We start from the raw sequence: 17519 nt of genomic DNA, 5'->3' as shown, positions 1-17519 counted from the left end.
AGCAAATACACTTTGATCCCACCATCATGTTTCTGGCTTTTTGCTGTTTACTGTTTCTCTTTATAAATGACCTTTCAACTGTACAAGAATATACTCCCATTAAGTAGATGACCCCAATATAAATGAACCATCTGGTATTCCCTGTGCAGTATGGTTTATGTTACAGTATATTATATCCATAAGTGCTTTTATTTCCCTCAATTCCCAACATGCTGAAATAGCCTGAACACATTTTACTTCTGCCCCCGCACTCAAAAACAGCTGGAAAGATCCTATCAGGTATTCTTATATATTTGCATAATTGTTAATATACCTCACAGCGTTGCATTAAAATTTAAATTTCTAACCACAAACAGTGAGCAGAGGGGAGCACTATGCTCTCAATAGACAAATGCAGGCAGAGGAAAATGGATACCATTTGCATAGCAGTGAAGTGACATCAGGGAAGGCTGCCAGGCATTGTCGGTCCACAAAGAATTATTTCACTTTATAAGCCCAGGTAACATCCACCAGTTAGATTAACTTAGCAGGTAGCAGAGGCAGGTGTTTATGCTAACAGGATATTTTAACACAGGAGTTGAGCACTAATTAGCTCCTCCACATCAGCATAAACACATTGTTGGGAGTAACATCCCAAGGTTAGGTCAATATGCACTTTTCACTTCTGAACTTCATCTGTTGCTGAAGAGCAAGATCTGATTTCATTAGCAAAGTACATTTTTCCCCAGTGTCCCTGGTAATAACAAATAGCCCTTTTTTCTCAATAACTTGGTAGCAAGGTAACATTTCTCGGTATTTTGTGAAGACGTTCCAAGGACTTTCATTTTCAGTGCCTTCAGGAGATAAAAATGCCTGTCTTTTGTACAACGAAGCATGTATGGTTATTATAGTTTTCATCTGAAGCCCTGCTTTTCATCACAATGCCACTATATTGAACATTAATAGCATTTTAGTCTATCTAGTACGTGGCTATGCACATGAGGAATGTTTGTATGTGTGTGCAGGAATGTAGATAGAGGCATATGCATGTGATTACTTAAGTGCTTGTCTGTACTGTAGTAAAAGGAAAGTGGAGGTGTGTGGATGTTGGACCAAGTAAATGTGCTGCAATCTGACTGCAAGAGGCAGAGAGAACTACCTTTATATTAAGATGATATGGTGTGATTTAAGTTGGCTCTAGACAATTCAGCAGTCTATCTGAGGGTTTGTGCATGATTGGTTTTTGCAAATGTATGCAGGTAACATCGGTAATACACTGGGAATTCAACTTCCAGTCATTGCATTGAACGGAAAGCTCTACAAAAGGCTGTGAATTATGTTCAGCAAGCACTCAAAGTGAGGAGATATAGTGTAAAAGCTTTTTGAAAGATATAAAGAAAGGGCTGAAACATGAACAACATAGTTAGTAAAAGGTCTTTACCCAAACAGAAAGTCTGTTCTTACTTGGTAGTTCAGTCCAGTGGATGGTCATTGGTTTGGGGTCATTTCACTTGTTTATCCTACTAAACACTTGTTTGTCCTACTAAACTCTTATCTAGATGCTGGTATGTCTCCTTTTTGTTTGTAGTTCCTTAACATTTAAAAGTCATTAAGTATTCACTAAAATCAGATTATTATCAAGATTATCTCGATAATGGTGGAATTATGATGGGAATTTCTTTTAGTGATACTGATGTTTAAAGAACAGCGGAATAGTTTTGTAGCTGTTGTTTTTACCACTTCAACCATTTAAGGTAGCCATCAGCCTTCTTATTTTTAACAGGTGACAATCAGCTGAAATGACAGATGTTGCTAGTGGATTTGATCAGCTAGAGCCAATAAAAAGTTAATTTAATAAATTTGGCAAAACATAAAAATGGAACTTTGAAGTTGTCTGGTAATATAAACTTACTCTGCTAGCTGGTCTGCTAGCTAGGCAGCAGTGCTCGAAATCTCCCAGTTAACACAGAGGTAAGCACATTGCCTCAATATTTTATTTTAAGCTTATTCTCCTTGATAAGTCTGAATTGGGGGTGAGAAGCAGTTTATCCTGTCAGATAGTGACTGAAACATTAGCTGGCTTAGCAGCCCAGGCTCGGATTAAGAATGCAGAGATCCCTGGGTACAAAATCTTGGAGGAACCCCCCCCCCCCCCAACGCTCCACACACACGCAATCCAGGTTTTGAATTATAGGTTTTCAGCATAGCCTACTACCTGTTGGAAACACCTGTAGCTTAGACAGGATTTACACTGACAGGCTACAACCTGAAGGACAATGTCAACACCTGTAGATATCTTCTATCAAACAGGATTTACACCACGATTGCAACATTACTTTCCTGGGTCAGCAGCAACAATATCAACTCTTTAATCTACAGTGTAGCTCAATGGCATACACAAGCACATACTGCCCCACCTCCACCAATACAGTTCTGTGATTCAGAACACCAGCGATGCAGTGTTAAAAGAAACAGCAAAACATCACTGCAATAATACAGCACCAACAAACACCATTGCAGCAAATATAGCCATGCAAGCAACACAAAGCAACAAAAACACAACCAGCAATGCTGACCACAACCATCTTTTGATACATGTAGACATGTGGAGCAGCAATATACGGTAGATATAGGTCAAGTACAATAATCATTATGTTGATCTTGATAAAATGTTAAAAGATGCATTTATGGGTTAGTAAAATGGTAATAAACACTTAACACACAAGCCATGCAACACAGAGTTTAAGGACACGACTATAGAAAAACATACCAAGGTGTTAAATACCATACCATGAAGTAGCCTCTATCTATGTATATGGATTTACTCAGCTTTTGATAAACAGGATATAAACAGACAGGCAGTCCTTATTATGTGAGTAGTCTGATTAATAAATGTATTCGTTGATTCTGAAACAGTAGCCTTAGGGCTTGTGTCCTGTCCATATACCGTTTTTCTAAACTGTAACGTTATATGGACAGTATAACTGGGCACTGGGGTGAACTTGAAGCACTTCATCCAGGTGCTCCCTAGCGCTGTGTCATCACTTTTCTGCCAGATAAAAACACTATATGAACACAAGCCCTTATGTCGTTGTTATTTAGCCGTGTGATTAAATCAATGAATTTTATTTTATGAAAAAAATTGCCCCCTCGCAATTTTTAACAGCCCCCTCAGTCACTTTATTATGGCGCCTGGTCTGAATGGTTGAAATAGGTAAAAAGTAATAGATAAATTGTGGGTCTGCTAAACTGGTAATCTACCCGCCACTGGGTCTCTGCCATCTGCATCAGTGTCAGGCTCAAGTGGAGATGAGGGTGGGGCAGTTGAACAGGTGGCTCTGCTGTCGGAGGACTGTGCCTCTCTGCCTCAGGTTCATGATGAAGTTCAGCTGAACTAGTAGTGGCTGCTACCGCATTACTGTCCTCCTGCGCTTCACTGTTAGTATCGTCTTCTCCAGGCTCTTTGCTAGTAAGCCACCTTTTGAAAGAAGTGGAGACATACACACACACACACACACACACACACACACACACACACAATTAATTTATTTGATTTGAATAAAAAAACAAAGCCAGGATGAGGCCACAGTTGGTGGGGGTTTTGAGGCCTGCTAGAGGTCGGAGGCCCCCATGTTTGTAGCAGCCTAAGTGAAGACTGTTAGCAGTATCATGTAGTTTTAAATGCTAATGCTAAAGCTATCTTTATGATTGTTTATTATCCGACATTTGTCAAGACAATAGTGTTATCAAACAAATCCATATACAGTGTCTTGCTGAGTATTAGTGTAATTATTTTACAATTATGTCTGTGACAAGAAAAGACATTTGATGTTCCCCACTTTGATTGGAAATATTTCTCATATGATCCTTCTGATTGCTGCTGTGCACATCATTTTTGTATTTGTCCATAATGACTTCTGACTACCAGTACATTTGCTTTGAAAAATAACTGCTGATAATAATGAGAAGCATATGCCTAAGCAATGACACAATAAATCATTTGGAGCATCACATCAACAGTTACGCTGAACAGTTATCACAAGTGCCTGATGATTTACAAACATAAATCTATTGATTTATGGGACGTTCAAATTCTACCTTAAAAGCAGAGATGGGCACTTGAGTCCGCGACTCCTACCTGAGTCACACATAAATATTCTTCCGACTTGATTTTTGACTTCGACTTAAGAGTCTTTCATAGTGAAATGAGGAGCTGAACTATTATGTAGGAGCAAAGCTTTTTTTACCATCCTTCCCGATTCTTTAACGCATCATAGCGCTCGACTGCCAACCATAAGTGTGTGACATTGAAACAACACACAAAACAAGCTGTGTTGGACGCATCATGGCACCCACAGCAGGATCCATACCATACGCTGTAGCCTTTGGATATAGAGATTTCAAAATCCTTGGTCTAAACCTTGCATTGTGTGAGGAATGTGGGAAAAAGATAAAAGACACCGGGTCGACCACGTCCAACTTTATAAGGCACTTGAAAAGGCACCCAGATAGGTCAGTATTGCAGATAACATTAGTCCATAAGATGGCTAATGTTAGCCTTGCATTAGCATTAATGTTATTGCTGTTGTAATGTCAGGTGTGTTGGTTAGTGTTAGACTCATTAACTTTGTTGACATAATGTAATGCTATTTCTTCAGGGTAACATGTTTAACTGAACGGCACTCTGACAACACAAACTTCCTCATGGTGACATTATTCGCAAAACTTACAACCTGTTATCTTGTGTGATAATCAAACGATGATGTTACCAATTTAATTGTTCCATATGACACAGTTGCAAAAAGCTAATAGATGTATCTAACAGTTTCGCTCTCCCTGCCTCCAGCCAGGATTCTCTAATATTTGTGTCTTTATATTAAGTCTCCATGTTTATCTGCAGGTACACACATTTCAACAAGGGAAAAGTTAGAGTGGACTGTGGCAGCTCAGAAGGACACAGCACCATTGAGTCTTTTTTGACTCAGGACAGAAATGTGCAGCTGTACAGTTTGAGCAATCAAATAACAGGTCAGATAAATGGCATAGATCTGTGGGCTGTGTTTACATGTGTGTGTTCTTACCCCTATGCCTTTGCCATTCAGTGAGGCAATGTTTGCACTGATACCAGCATCTGCTTAAGTGATAAACACAGGTTTTCATAAAACGTGTGTTATCTGAGAATTTTTTTCTTTATTTTGAATTGGGCCATTGTGCTTAGAGGGTATAATTTGCAGATAAAATTCAAAAGGAGAAAAAGCTCTTGGAATACATATTAAGATGTAAACATTAGAGACTTGAGACTTGACCTGGACTCTAATTCAAAGACTTCAGACTTGACTCAGACTCACCTTCAGACTTTACATGGACTTGGATGTTGTGACCCCTGAACATCTCTGTCTGAAAGTACATGTTGCTGTGGACAAGCAAAAGGAGTTTTCATGAGACCGAGAGCGCACAAACCATACATCCCGTGTGAATGAGAGAGCAGCTTGTTGAATTAAACATCAGAGCCGTGGGTGGCATAAAGGTGGAAAGGTCACAAAGTGCTACATCCATCTATGCATGGGTACAGCTCTGCTAAGAATATATATTTTTTGCAAGATTTCCAAAAGCATATACTTTGTAATTATGTCTTCATCCATATAGTACTAAATAGAATACATTACAAATTAAAAAGGAGTCTAGGTCAATCTAGAGTACACAGAGGAACCACTTTGATGAAAAAGACAGTTGTGATGGATTATTGAGGTCATAACTTTTAATGCTGAGCTTCGATCTCTAAATAACTGCTTTTTATAGTTGGGTTGATTTAATAAGAAGTTGTATGATACTTCCTTAGTCTCATGGGACTTTGTTGTAAAGTTGTTTTCAACAGAGTGCTTCTGTTTACTGTTTCTGAGTATCAGGGCTCAGTACAATAGTATCCTAACAAACAGCAGGCCTATATTGGCCAAAACTTTGACAATAACATCCAGGTTATATTAGTCGTATTTTAATGATCCTTTACATCCCTCTATTTCCTAATTAATTCGAAGCTGCACTATGCAATTGTTACATGTTTGCCTAACAATTATATTTATGATTGATTTATCTGTTGATTATTTTCAGATCTTTCACAGGCTAAACAAGAAATTGATTAATTGAAAAAAGAGACCCATTTCCCAGGTGCCTTGTTTAAATTGCTTGTTTTGTCCAACCAAAAATCCAAAACCAAAAGATGGTCAAATTATAATTATACAAAACAGAAAAGCAGCAAATTATTCTGAAATTACTATTGCTTGTACCAAATGATAACAAAAGGGTGGACAGGCAAAAGTTTTAACAGTTCAATAAAAATTGGAAATGCAGAAGAAAAAACGGGCCAGACTTTAGTTTGAAATCCATCTATAATAGATGTAACAACAATTGTCAATAAATACAGTGAATTCTGTTTCTACATTTGAATTTTATGTCATTCTGGATGCTCTGTATCTTGATGTATCTAGCAGCATACACTGTACTATGGTGTGGAACCAAATACTTTGTCTAAATGTTATGTTAAACATAGCAGAGTCAGCATTTATACATGAAATAAACTGTATCCACAGACACAGAGGCAATCCTCTTTGACAACAAGAAAATGTGTTTATACACTGTTAAATGAGAAGATAAATATATTTGTTCAGTTTTGATTCTAGAGAAAGAAAAGGGCTGAACAAGAGTGTCGGAGGCCTCATATATGATTTGTCTGTCATGAAAATGTTGCAGAGGATTGCGTAACTCTTAGCAGACAGTTGAGCAAGGATTTGAATTTGATTTATGCATAAAGGCCTTGAAACGGACAACTCTGCAACTGAGTTGGTTATTCCTGAATGAATAAAAGAAGCAACATTTATGTAACTGTGGCTTAGACACAGCTACATGTTTTGTATTGGTCAAGGTCTGGAGAACAGGTTTTCATTTAAACAAAAAGGCTCGGTGCTAGAAGAAAAGGCTAAGGATCAGTGGGTGCACAATATCCTGCTCCCTCGCTTTTGGCACAAAAGATACTGAATAGAATTCAAATCCAAATATAGTACATGGGTTTTTTTTTAACATGGCTCCAACATAAACACATCCACCATAAATCAATTAAAGTAAATTTAAAAATTGTCATTCATTTTTCAAATTTAATATGCACTTCTCCTTCAAGACAGCTGAAATTATGGTAGAAAGATCGTTGTCATGAACTGAAATTTACTTGATTGTTTACATTACACAAACAGACTTCCCCCCACAAGTCATTTTCAGTTTCACAAGATGCAGAGTTGAGGCATGCTAACTTTGAATAAGTTCCATTATAGTGCAGAAAATAAGCAACTAGCAAAATGCATTATCCCTCCAGCGTTATTAACATGCTGCTGCATACATGAAACCTGATTAATAATTAAATCTTTATTTATCTATTTAGCAAAATGATGTCAGTAAGATGGAGGCAGTATACATTATGCAGATTGGACATTGCCTTTCAAGGAGAATTAATGTGGCGTAGTGAAGTCAGCCACCGTGATATCTATATATGTTGACATTTTCATTTAGAGGAGAGAAAATGGTAGGTCTGTCGCTTTGTGCCACTGTTCTAGGGGTGACAGGATGATTTCCTTTGGGGGATTCTTGTCTCACTTGCAATAATCTCAAAAATGGTGCATGAAGTGAAATGGTAACAGTGAACTATTTTTTCCCTCCATAGTTTTTTAAGAAAAAAGATGAGGGGAAGAATTCATGAAAGGGGTTGTTCAAGGATTGTGGACCCTAACAGGAAATGGTTTGCAAATTGTAAATGCAGAGGTCATTTTGGAAAGGTTAATATAATTTAGAATTTGGTAGTATGTGCTATTAAAATTAATACCGTTATTCATATTCAAAAAGCTGAGGTAAAGAAATTACTGTAGGGATCAGTGGCCTTGGGTGCAGGAGGCCCTGATGTAAGAGAGGAGTTGCATCGTCCCATTCATTAAAATGAATAGAGCCAAGCGCCTGTCCTCACTTTCTTCTCCAGAGACATAGCCAAGTATAATTACACCTTTCCAGGTGAAGGAGCCCAGAAGCTCTCTGGTGGCTGAGGAAATTACAGTTGCACAGTTTAATTTAAGCAGACAATAACCTTAAATCACATCATCTTACATCACATATGAGTGAGCGACTGGTGAATGAATGCAGTGGTGCTGTAATATGGACAATCTGAAAGACATTTAAAACATAACCTTCACCACAGCCTTATGGTCAACATTAGTGTGAGAATATTGTCCCACATTGTAGAAAAAGATGACATATATAACAATACACAACAACATTTGGTCTGAGAAATTTCTGTAGACATGAAAATATGTGAAAAATAAATAAAACCCACTTTAGTAGGATCCTTAATATTTTTAGTATTTATGGTCATGCAAAGCAAATGTCCTACTACTGCTGCTTCACATTAAAAGCGTTTAACTGGCAAAGCATATGGTGGTTTTTATGAAGCTGCCACAGAAGATGCAATTTGCTTGTCACCGCAGGAAGCGCGGACAGCAATCTTTCTTGCATATACAAAGTAAGAAAACGGTCCTTTTCTCCCTTTATTCATCAGCAGATCATTTTTAATTTCTGCAAGGGAGTGACAGAACAAGAAGAAGCAGCCACAGAGAGCTGTTAGATGAAGAGCTGCAGGCAACAGGCTGCACACCTCCAAGTCACAAAAAATTGCCATGCCAACGTCATCCAACAACCCTTGTTAATGTTAGTCAGTGTGCAGTCATGACACACAGTTGATTATGCTACAATCAGTTCTCCAAAACCCAGAGAATTAGAGATTGGCAGGTAAAATCTCTGATGTGACCAAGATGCAGAATGAATTTGCTTCACTTTTTTTAATGTGAGACTGGCTTACAGATACTTTTTACACTCCAGCAATTTCATGGCGGAACCGTAAATAAAAACAGTAAGAAGTAGAAAATAGAAAAAAGCCTTTTTCCAGCATTTCAAACTATTCCATCAAAACTTTAATATTAGTCTAAATGTGCATTAAATGGGCCAATACATATTCTTAACATGAAGCCCTTAGCGATTCAGATGAACCCTATGCTAAAAGAGATGCTTCAATTCAGGTAAAATCACCCAGATATTAAGGTACGATTACTTGCACAGAAATGGCACAAATGGAATAAAAAAAAGGGGGCACAAATTCTTGCAATGTCATTGTTTTGGGAGATGCTGAAGGTGGCAACACTTTTTATTACCTGTAATATCATCATTCACTTGAGTCCTACTTGAGTGAGATTACCAGATTACTCACGAGAGTTCAGAAGAGAAAATAAATCTGACTTGTTATGGAGCAGAATACAACGGCAAAGCTGTGCAGTACACAGTAAATGTTTTGAGTATTCATTATGAAGCCAAATGACCTGTTTACACAATGTGGAGACCATTAAAATACACTAGTACTGCATGATTCTACTACAGTGACAGATTAAAAACCATTTTGGCTGTCTTCTATTTTTGGAATAAATGGGTTTTGACCCTCTTGCATAACTTTTCTCTGTGGTTCTGTTATAAATATTCTGTCCTCCTCCACAACTACTGTATACTGTATAACGCAACCATAAGGGCCATACTGCAAAGACATTAATTTCAGTCCTTTCTAAAAGCAACCAGACAAATCAAATAAAGAATTGAAAAATGGTGCAAATAAAGGAAAATGGGCAACGGTAATACAGGAAAACAGTATTTTTCACTGCTCTTTCAATATATACTCCTAGGCCCTGGTAGTGTTGTTTTATGGTAACAATATTTATTAAATGCCCTTCTCCTCAAGGGATGATTCTTGGCAGAAAACAACCATTTTATACTGCATCAACACAATTTTTATACACATACACATTCATTAAGTAAGGGTAAGTAGTAGCTGTCTGAAAATTGAAATATGTATTACCGTTGTCCTGGGCTTGGTCTTAATGTTCCCTCTGAGGAGGTTATGGGAATTATCAAACATGAAGAAAATTTACAGCTTTTATTTATTTAATTTTCAGCTTTTATTTAAGTCCCTTAAAGATGCTCGGTCACAGTTCTACTCCAACCTAATTAATAACAATCCTGGCAACTCTAAGCATCTTTTTTCCACCATAAATCATCTCTTGAAGCCACAATCATCTTCCCCAGTTGAGGCTACAGAAGAGCCATGTAACAGCTTCATTGACTTTTTCAGAGACAAGGTCAACAACATCCGCTCTCTGATGTCCAGTTCTTCCTGTCTGCCTCCTCCTTGTCATCGACCCTCTGTCTGGCAGCTCGCCGTCTCTACTCCGTTTTACTGGCGTCAGGCAGAGCCACATTGAAGAAAACCTCAGAAAGATGAAACCCTGTACTTGTGCCCTGGACCCCATTCCCACAGCTCTGTCCCCTGATCACCCAAACTGTCAACCTCTCCCTTCAAACCAGTAGTGATCCATCTGCCCTTAAGGTCGCAGTCATTTGCCCCCTCCTCAAGAAGCCCACCTGGACCCAGAAGTTCTTGCCAGCTACAGACCTATCTCCAACCTCCCATTCATGTCCAAGGTGTTGGAGAAGGTGGTTTCTTCTGAGCTTCAGGACCACCTTAAACACAACCTATTTGAAAAATCAAGTCAGGTTTTTGTTCAGGGTTGTGAATGACCTGCTGATGGCAGCTGATGCAGGGTCCCCTTCTCTCCTAATTCTCCCTGACCTGAGTGCTGCATTTGACACTGTTGATCACACTGTCCTCTTAGAGTGCCTCCACACCACCACACCACCACTGGACTGTCAGACTCGGTACTGGTTTCAGTCCTACTTTTCTGTAGGACTGAGTATGTCTCACTGGGAGGATGCAGATCTAGATTGCTCCCTGTCACCTGTGGTGTTCCACAAGGATCTGTTCTTTGTCCCATCCTGTTCTACATGCTCCCCCTTCGACATGTCAACAGCAGATATGGGATGTCTTTTCATTTCTGTGCTGATGATACCAAGCTGTACATCAAAACTACCCCAAGCCCTTCTGCAGCCATGTCACGCCTCAGCACCTGTCTTAAGGAGATAAAGGCCTGGATGAGCATAAATTTCCTCCAGTTGAACAGCAGCAAAACTGAAGCTCTCCTTATTGGCACTCCACATTAGATTCAGTCATCCTCGATACCTCATCTCACCTTTGATGGCCCAGACATCACCCTTTCCTCCTCAGTTACTGATCTGGCTGTTAGGTTTAACCCTCAGCTGACTTTTGATGACCATGTAAGACATCTATGCAAAATCTCTTTCTACCAGCTCAAAAATATTTCTAAACTCCACCCCTCTCTAACCCTGTCAGATGCAGAGAAACTTGTCCATACCTTTATCTCCTCAAGACTAGACTACTGCAATGTGCTCTTCACAGGGATCCCTGGCAGGAGCATCCAGAAGCTCCAAGTACATTCAGAACAGCGCTGCCAGGATCCTGATGAGAGTGCAAAAACACAAACATATAACAGCAATTCTGTTTTCATTGCACTGGCTCCCTGTCTCCTTCAGGATTGACTACAAAGTCCTGGTACTCATATATACAAATCCATCAATGTGCGTCTCTACCTACAGGTACTGATCATACCACAAACCTCCACTCGCACCCTCAGATCTGCCAGCAGCTTGCTCCCCCAGGCCCACAGCACTATGCTCCACACCATGGGGGATCGAGCCTTCTGCTCTGCTGCACCACACTCGTTGAACAGCCTTCTTGACATCTGAGGGCAACACAGACCCTAGTCTCTTTTAAAAAAAAGGCCTAAAAACCCTTCTATTCAGGAAGGGTTTTTATCTTTACTCTTATTACTATTTTCTTGATGTTGTGTGTTCTATGTTATTAATACTGTAGCACTGTGAGTTTTACCAGAGTAAAAAGTGTGGTACAAATTAAATGTATTATTTATTTATTATTTACTTTAATTTTCAACATTTTTCAAAAAAGCCAAGTGTTAAAACGAATATCACGTCCTTCTCTACTGCTGATCAGTTGAAGACTTCTGTTTCCTCTCCTCCAAAAAAGTACATTTTCTTCTTCTTGAGCTAATTTGGGGCCTAATTACACTGACATTGCAGATCAGTACAATAATAATGTATGATTGCAAACAGTAGACAGATGCAATAAAATGATGTACAATAATGATAGCCATAGTGATAGAATGCATGACAGATAGGTAGCTTTATACCAATTACTGTAGTCTTGAGTTTATTTAACATTGCAGTAAGGTTTTAAGACATATGTATATTAACTACACAAAATGTCTGATGTTTAAAGTGATGTTCAGACAACATGGAGATGGTGGTAATCTAGAAAGCACTAGAAAGGCGAATGGATGAGGGAGGATTAAGAGAAATTCAGTATGCAGTCAATAGAAGCAGGTAATTCAATTATAGTTATGATTTCCTTGCATGAATTTGAAAGTATAAACATGTGTTGGTACAGAACTTGGACTGACATTTTGAAAGATGAAATATTTAAATTCTAAACTTCAGAACAGCACTTACAGAGCTTGAATGGTTCAAATCCCCAGACTGTCTGGGAGAATGTGGTGACTAATACTCCTCCTCCTTTCAGGGACTGTGTTATACGCTGTATCTGAATATTATTTTTATTGGAGGAATGTGAGTATTTGCACCAATATACCAGCATTTCTGTTAGATTGCTACCATTATTTTCATCTCTACAGGATCATACATGTGCTTTTTTATGTTTAAAGGTGGAATTGTATTTCTGCAAAGTAAACAGTGGTGCTGTGGAAGGTGACTCCTGCATAGGAACTGATTTTTAGTTCAGTGTTGGATTTGACCTGCTAACACCACTGCAACACTAGACAGATGAGTTATACTTCATCAGTCTGTTGTGCTTTAATTGTATGCCCCATAGTAATTGTGTTAAGATTCTTTCATACACTTATGTATACATTTGCTACCATGATGTAAGGAAATAGTATGATTTACCGAAAAAAAGAGATGAAAAGTTAAATATTAATTGCTAATTTGTAATATACTTTAAAAGCTATTTGTGCGGTAATAACCTTAAGCCTGGCTATGTCTATCTGTTTGTGCTTCATTTTTTCTCATCACTCCCTGTCACAATGTCAGCTGAGTCTTAGTCAATTTCTTCATCATTGTCTGCTGTCTCTCCTGCCGTGTACTAACTTGCCTGTCATTTCAGATCCTGCCCTGCACTAACCCTTTTCTCGCCATCCCCATCACCTGATCTTCCTCTACTGTGCTGCACACCGGTTTCTACTTCCCCAATCTGCCCAGTTGTATTATCCCATTTATTTTCTGCCTGATCGTCTTTGGTGCCACAGCCATTAGAGGTCCAACCATTTTTTTCTGCCATGCTGTTAGCCTGCCTTTTATGACCCTTTGACTGCCTTTTTGGACTTGCTGCCTTGCCTGCTCCCTTTTTGATTAGTCTGACTGTTGCCTGCTGGATTTTTGACTTGTACATGTTTAAAGGTTTGTAGTTGAAATGGCTTTGGTGTGTCACTGAAAAGTAGTTCACTGAGCCTTTCTTCAACTTGCTTGATGTCATCTTCAATATCAACTATCCACCAGTATTGGAAACAGAAGGAGAAAACATAAGCAGTCCAAACTGGCCAAGAGTAGGGCTGCACCTAAGGATTATTTTCATTATGGATTAATCTGTCGATTGATCAGATTCAGACGACTTTATTTATCCCAGAAGGGATTAGTTGCTTCTTCCCTAATATATCAGAAAAGGGTGAAAAAAGTCAATCACAAATAGAAGAAAGGAAATCAGAAAATATTCACAATTAAGAATCTGAAACCAGAGGATTTTGGCATTTTTCTTAAAGAATGACTCAAAATGATTTAATTGTTTATCAAGATAGTTGGCGATTAATTTTCTGCTGATCGACTAATCGTTGCAGCTCTAGCCCAGAGTTTGACCAGTGTCCTAGAAATGTCTCGCTAGTTATGTTACAGTTTGTTCCCTTATTAACCTTATTAAATTATATATTTTTTATATTATTGTCAACCATTTTCCAAAATAGTGAGTTGGTACCAATAACATTTACAGTCGGTTGTTTAATTTTGCTTTTAATACCACACTGACATGAATGGAAAGTATTGGCTGCTTGTAAGGTAGAAAATTGAAAAAGAAAGTCTTTATTTAGAGTCTCAAACATGCTGAAACTGTTCATATAGTTCAGGAATGGAGAAAATGAAGTTAAATGCTCCTCAATAATTGTGAATTCCATTCCTTTGCAGAGGTGTTATTCTGGTGACCAGTCATTCTGATTACAGCATAACAGCACTGATGTTGCCGCTCCCCTCTTCTCCAAACCCACTGTATCCCCCCCTTGAGGGAAAGAAAATATTCAGAGAAAAGATGAGAAGACATGGAGCCCAGCAAGAAATAGCCAAATGATAGTGACCCTGCATGACAAGGGCAATGTGCCTAGAGGCAAAATAAACGAAGAGCGCTGCATCTTCATGGTGACGTTATCCCATAAATAATTAAACAGTCCATTCTTAAGGAATAAAAGGAGCGTGAAAATGTATCAGGGTTTGCACTGAGTCTCTCCCTCAGCCAACAGCTATATTCATCACAGCTTCTATAATGTTCTTAATAAGCATCACCCAGCATTTGTTTCAAAATAATCAATGTGAATAATCAATGAGAACGCTTTAAGGAAAATTCCACTGTCAGATATGTTTGTCCTGTTACCATCAATCTGTGATTTGAATGCATTCAAGAAGTTATCTTGTGATAAAATGCAAAATTTACTTTTTGATTTACCTACATTTCCTCAACCATTCTCCTAACATACTTATTAAACATGATTCTTCAGTGATTGAAAACTTTTCCGGATGCATTCCAACAACCCAGAAAGAGCAAATATAAGCATGAATTTTCTTAAGGTGAGTTGACTTAAATATAGTGTAAAAGCCATGCAAGGGTACTATGGAAAAAAATAACAGTGGCACTGAACATTCAAAAACATTATCATCAAAGGTAATTGTTATTGTCAGTATTCTATTTGGCAAGTGGACCGCAGATACATTTTAAGATTACTTATAGCTTTATATCTCTGGCAAGTTGATTTTCATATTGTACTGAATTGTAAACCAATTGCTGCCTGTAGCAGAAGAAAAACAACCAACTTCTAGCAAACAATATTGACAATGTTTGTTAGTACCATAATTTCAGGCTTACTTTTACATGAATTGTAGGGTGAAAAATCACCAGTTAATAATCATGAAAAAAGATGAAGCAAAATTGATTTTCACTATGTTTTTGAAATACACAGAGAACTCAACATAATCTTTAAAAACAACTATTTGTGTGAAATGTTTAATTTGTGACTGACATGAAACTAACCACAAGGCTGTGCAATTGAAGTTTAGTAGATACTTTTTGATTTCTACCTGATGTTCTTCTACCTAGATGAATGAGATGAATCCACACAGATATGAGCCTCTCCAAATACTGTCTCTGCATTCAGGAATCCCTATCAAAGAAATATACAGCCTTCTATCCAAATGTTTTCTCAACCTGATGCTTGACCAGTTTCTGATTTTTTTTTCCTGTCTTTGGTCCATCCCTAGTGGCCTGATTAAATTACAGCAAACAAAGCTTGTTGTGGAGAAATCATTAAAGCTACAGAGAATTGATGCCCCCATTTCCCCTTTTTCTTTATTGTATACTGCTACAAATATGCTTTCCCACCTTTTCAAGAAATTGCATTTACAACCAGGTTATCAAATAAGTACTTTCTTCCTGTCAGCCTTGGCAGAAAACCTCTTTTCAACCCTCCCTTTAAAGATCACATCTCAGCTCAGATACAGGATTACTGGTGTTGAATTAGAAGAGGATTAGACATGGGCTGACAGGAATAAAGGCATTCTGTACATTGGCTCAGAACGTTGCTAAGGACTTTGATATGGGAATTAGGGATAACGCAATAACTGCAATATTGCAATACCGCACTAGAGACAAGTCAACCGCGGTGGATGGCAAGCAACCGTGCTATATTCACGTTTTTTCTTTTTTCATGAGGATAGGCCCCTCTTGTTTTACACTTCAATGCGTATGTTTTAAATGTTCAGCAGCTCCCCTAGTCCGGTCCAACTCCTGAGGATCCTGTCCGCCATACGCAGCACTGAGTTCTCGCTCGTGAGGCTCCACGGAGCCTTGCACAAGCCTCCCGCAGCTAGCATCCAGGCTAACAAGCTAACCTGGCACTAAGCCCTCATAACAGAGCTGGGCTCGTGGGGTCGGTGCAGATGCTCAGTAGTTAAAAATACACCTGTATGAGTGCCTTGTCTCAGTTATGTATAAACTCTCCTGGGTCACTGCATGGCCAAGTAGGCTGCCATTTAACCTGCGAGGAAAGGTAGTTTTCCAACAATCATACAATCTAAAGGCGCATCCAGCCAGACTCCATTCATAGTTTCCTTCCACAACATGATTTAAAGTGTTCAGGTACTGCAGCTCCATTTGGCCAACACATAATCAGACTAACATACCTTGATTTTCACATACTCACACACAAAAATGGCTCTAATGCTGCATATGACCACACACAGCACTGTTGAGCCATCCAAAATCACCGCAGGGGAAATTCTGTCTCAACAGCCCTAATGGGATTCAGGTTTGTCTCCACTTGTAGCAGCAAAGAGTCTGTAAAGGAACACCTCTTGAACAACCTTTCTCTCACATACTTATTAAACATGATTATCCCTGGGTGAGATCTTACTTTGTGGCACAGAAAGCACCTTGACTTTCACATTAGCATCAGGTACACACAGATGTGAGTTGATGTCTCTCTGAAGCTGCTCTCAGATAATGTCCCTTCCAAAGTGATTAATTGATGAGATATAAAGTACCTTTAAGTCATAATCCAAGCGTTTAACATTTAAGGCCACTGACCGTACTGTCAGAAGTAGTCAACCACACAAAACTGCCGGCGGCCCATTGGAAAAAGAAGATGCCATTCTTTAGTTATTAATTAAGAAGATGCGAGACGAAACCTTCAAACAGATAAGAGGTTTCAAAACAGACTTTCAAAGACTCTGTGGAGATAAAAGAACACCTCTGCAAAATTAATAAACAGGTTTCTGCTTTACAAAACGAGGTTGGAGACACAAAACGATATATCCGGGAAACTGAAGAACACAAACAAGGCTTGGAAGCAAGAGAACAAACAACCAATCAACCGAGCCTTGTCAGATTATTTACTTAGTTCTTGACAGAGAAGACAGACTATGTGGAGAATAAAACTTGACAAAACAATGTGCAGATGAAGGTGAAGGAGAGAAGTGGTGGAAATTACATGGTTGGATTTCTCAGTGACATCTTGTCCAAACTTCTGGGTATCCCAGTTTAACAACTAAATTGTTGTATCCTGCTGGTCACTAAAGAAAAAGAGAGGATGCTACTTTATGATCTAGTGTGGTCCGTTTCTTGCCGTGAGACATGTGACAGACTGTTCTGAAACAAGCATGGATGGAGAAAGACATCGTCTACCAGAGGAAAAATACTTATTTTGACCAGG

The 17519-nt window shown here is 38.7% G+C and overlaps 1 long non-coding RNA gene across 2 annotated transcripts in view; it reads left to right on the top strand.

Moving 5' to 3' along the window:
• LOC122979465 overlaps nt 1-15621 on the top strand; it is a 259931-nt gene extending 244310 nt beyond the window's left edge. The window contains exons 5-6 of one of the 2 annotated variants that reach the window (XR_006402861.1): nt 4880-5007; nt 13163-15621. This is a non-coding gene — a long non-coding RNA (uncharacterized LOC122979465). The remainder of the gene's footprint in view (nt 1-4879; nt 5008-13162) is intronic. The other variant, XR_006402863.1, reaches the window with a different exon arrangement.
• The last annotated feature ends 1898 nt before the right edge of the window (nt 15622-17519 follow it).

Source organism: Thunnus albacares, chromosome 3 (assembly GCF_914725855.1).
Source record: "Thunnus albacares chromosome 3, fThuAlb1.1, whole genome shotgun sequence".
In the NCBI taxonomy this organism is placed as follows: domain Eukaryota; kingdom Metazoa; phylum Chordata; class Actinopteri; order Scombriformes; family Scombridae; genus Thunnus; species Thunnus albacares.
Note: the sequence above shows the minus strand (reverse complement) of the source record. Positions and strands in the feature narration are given on the sequence as shown.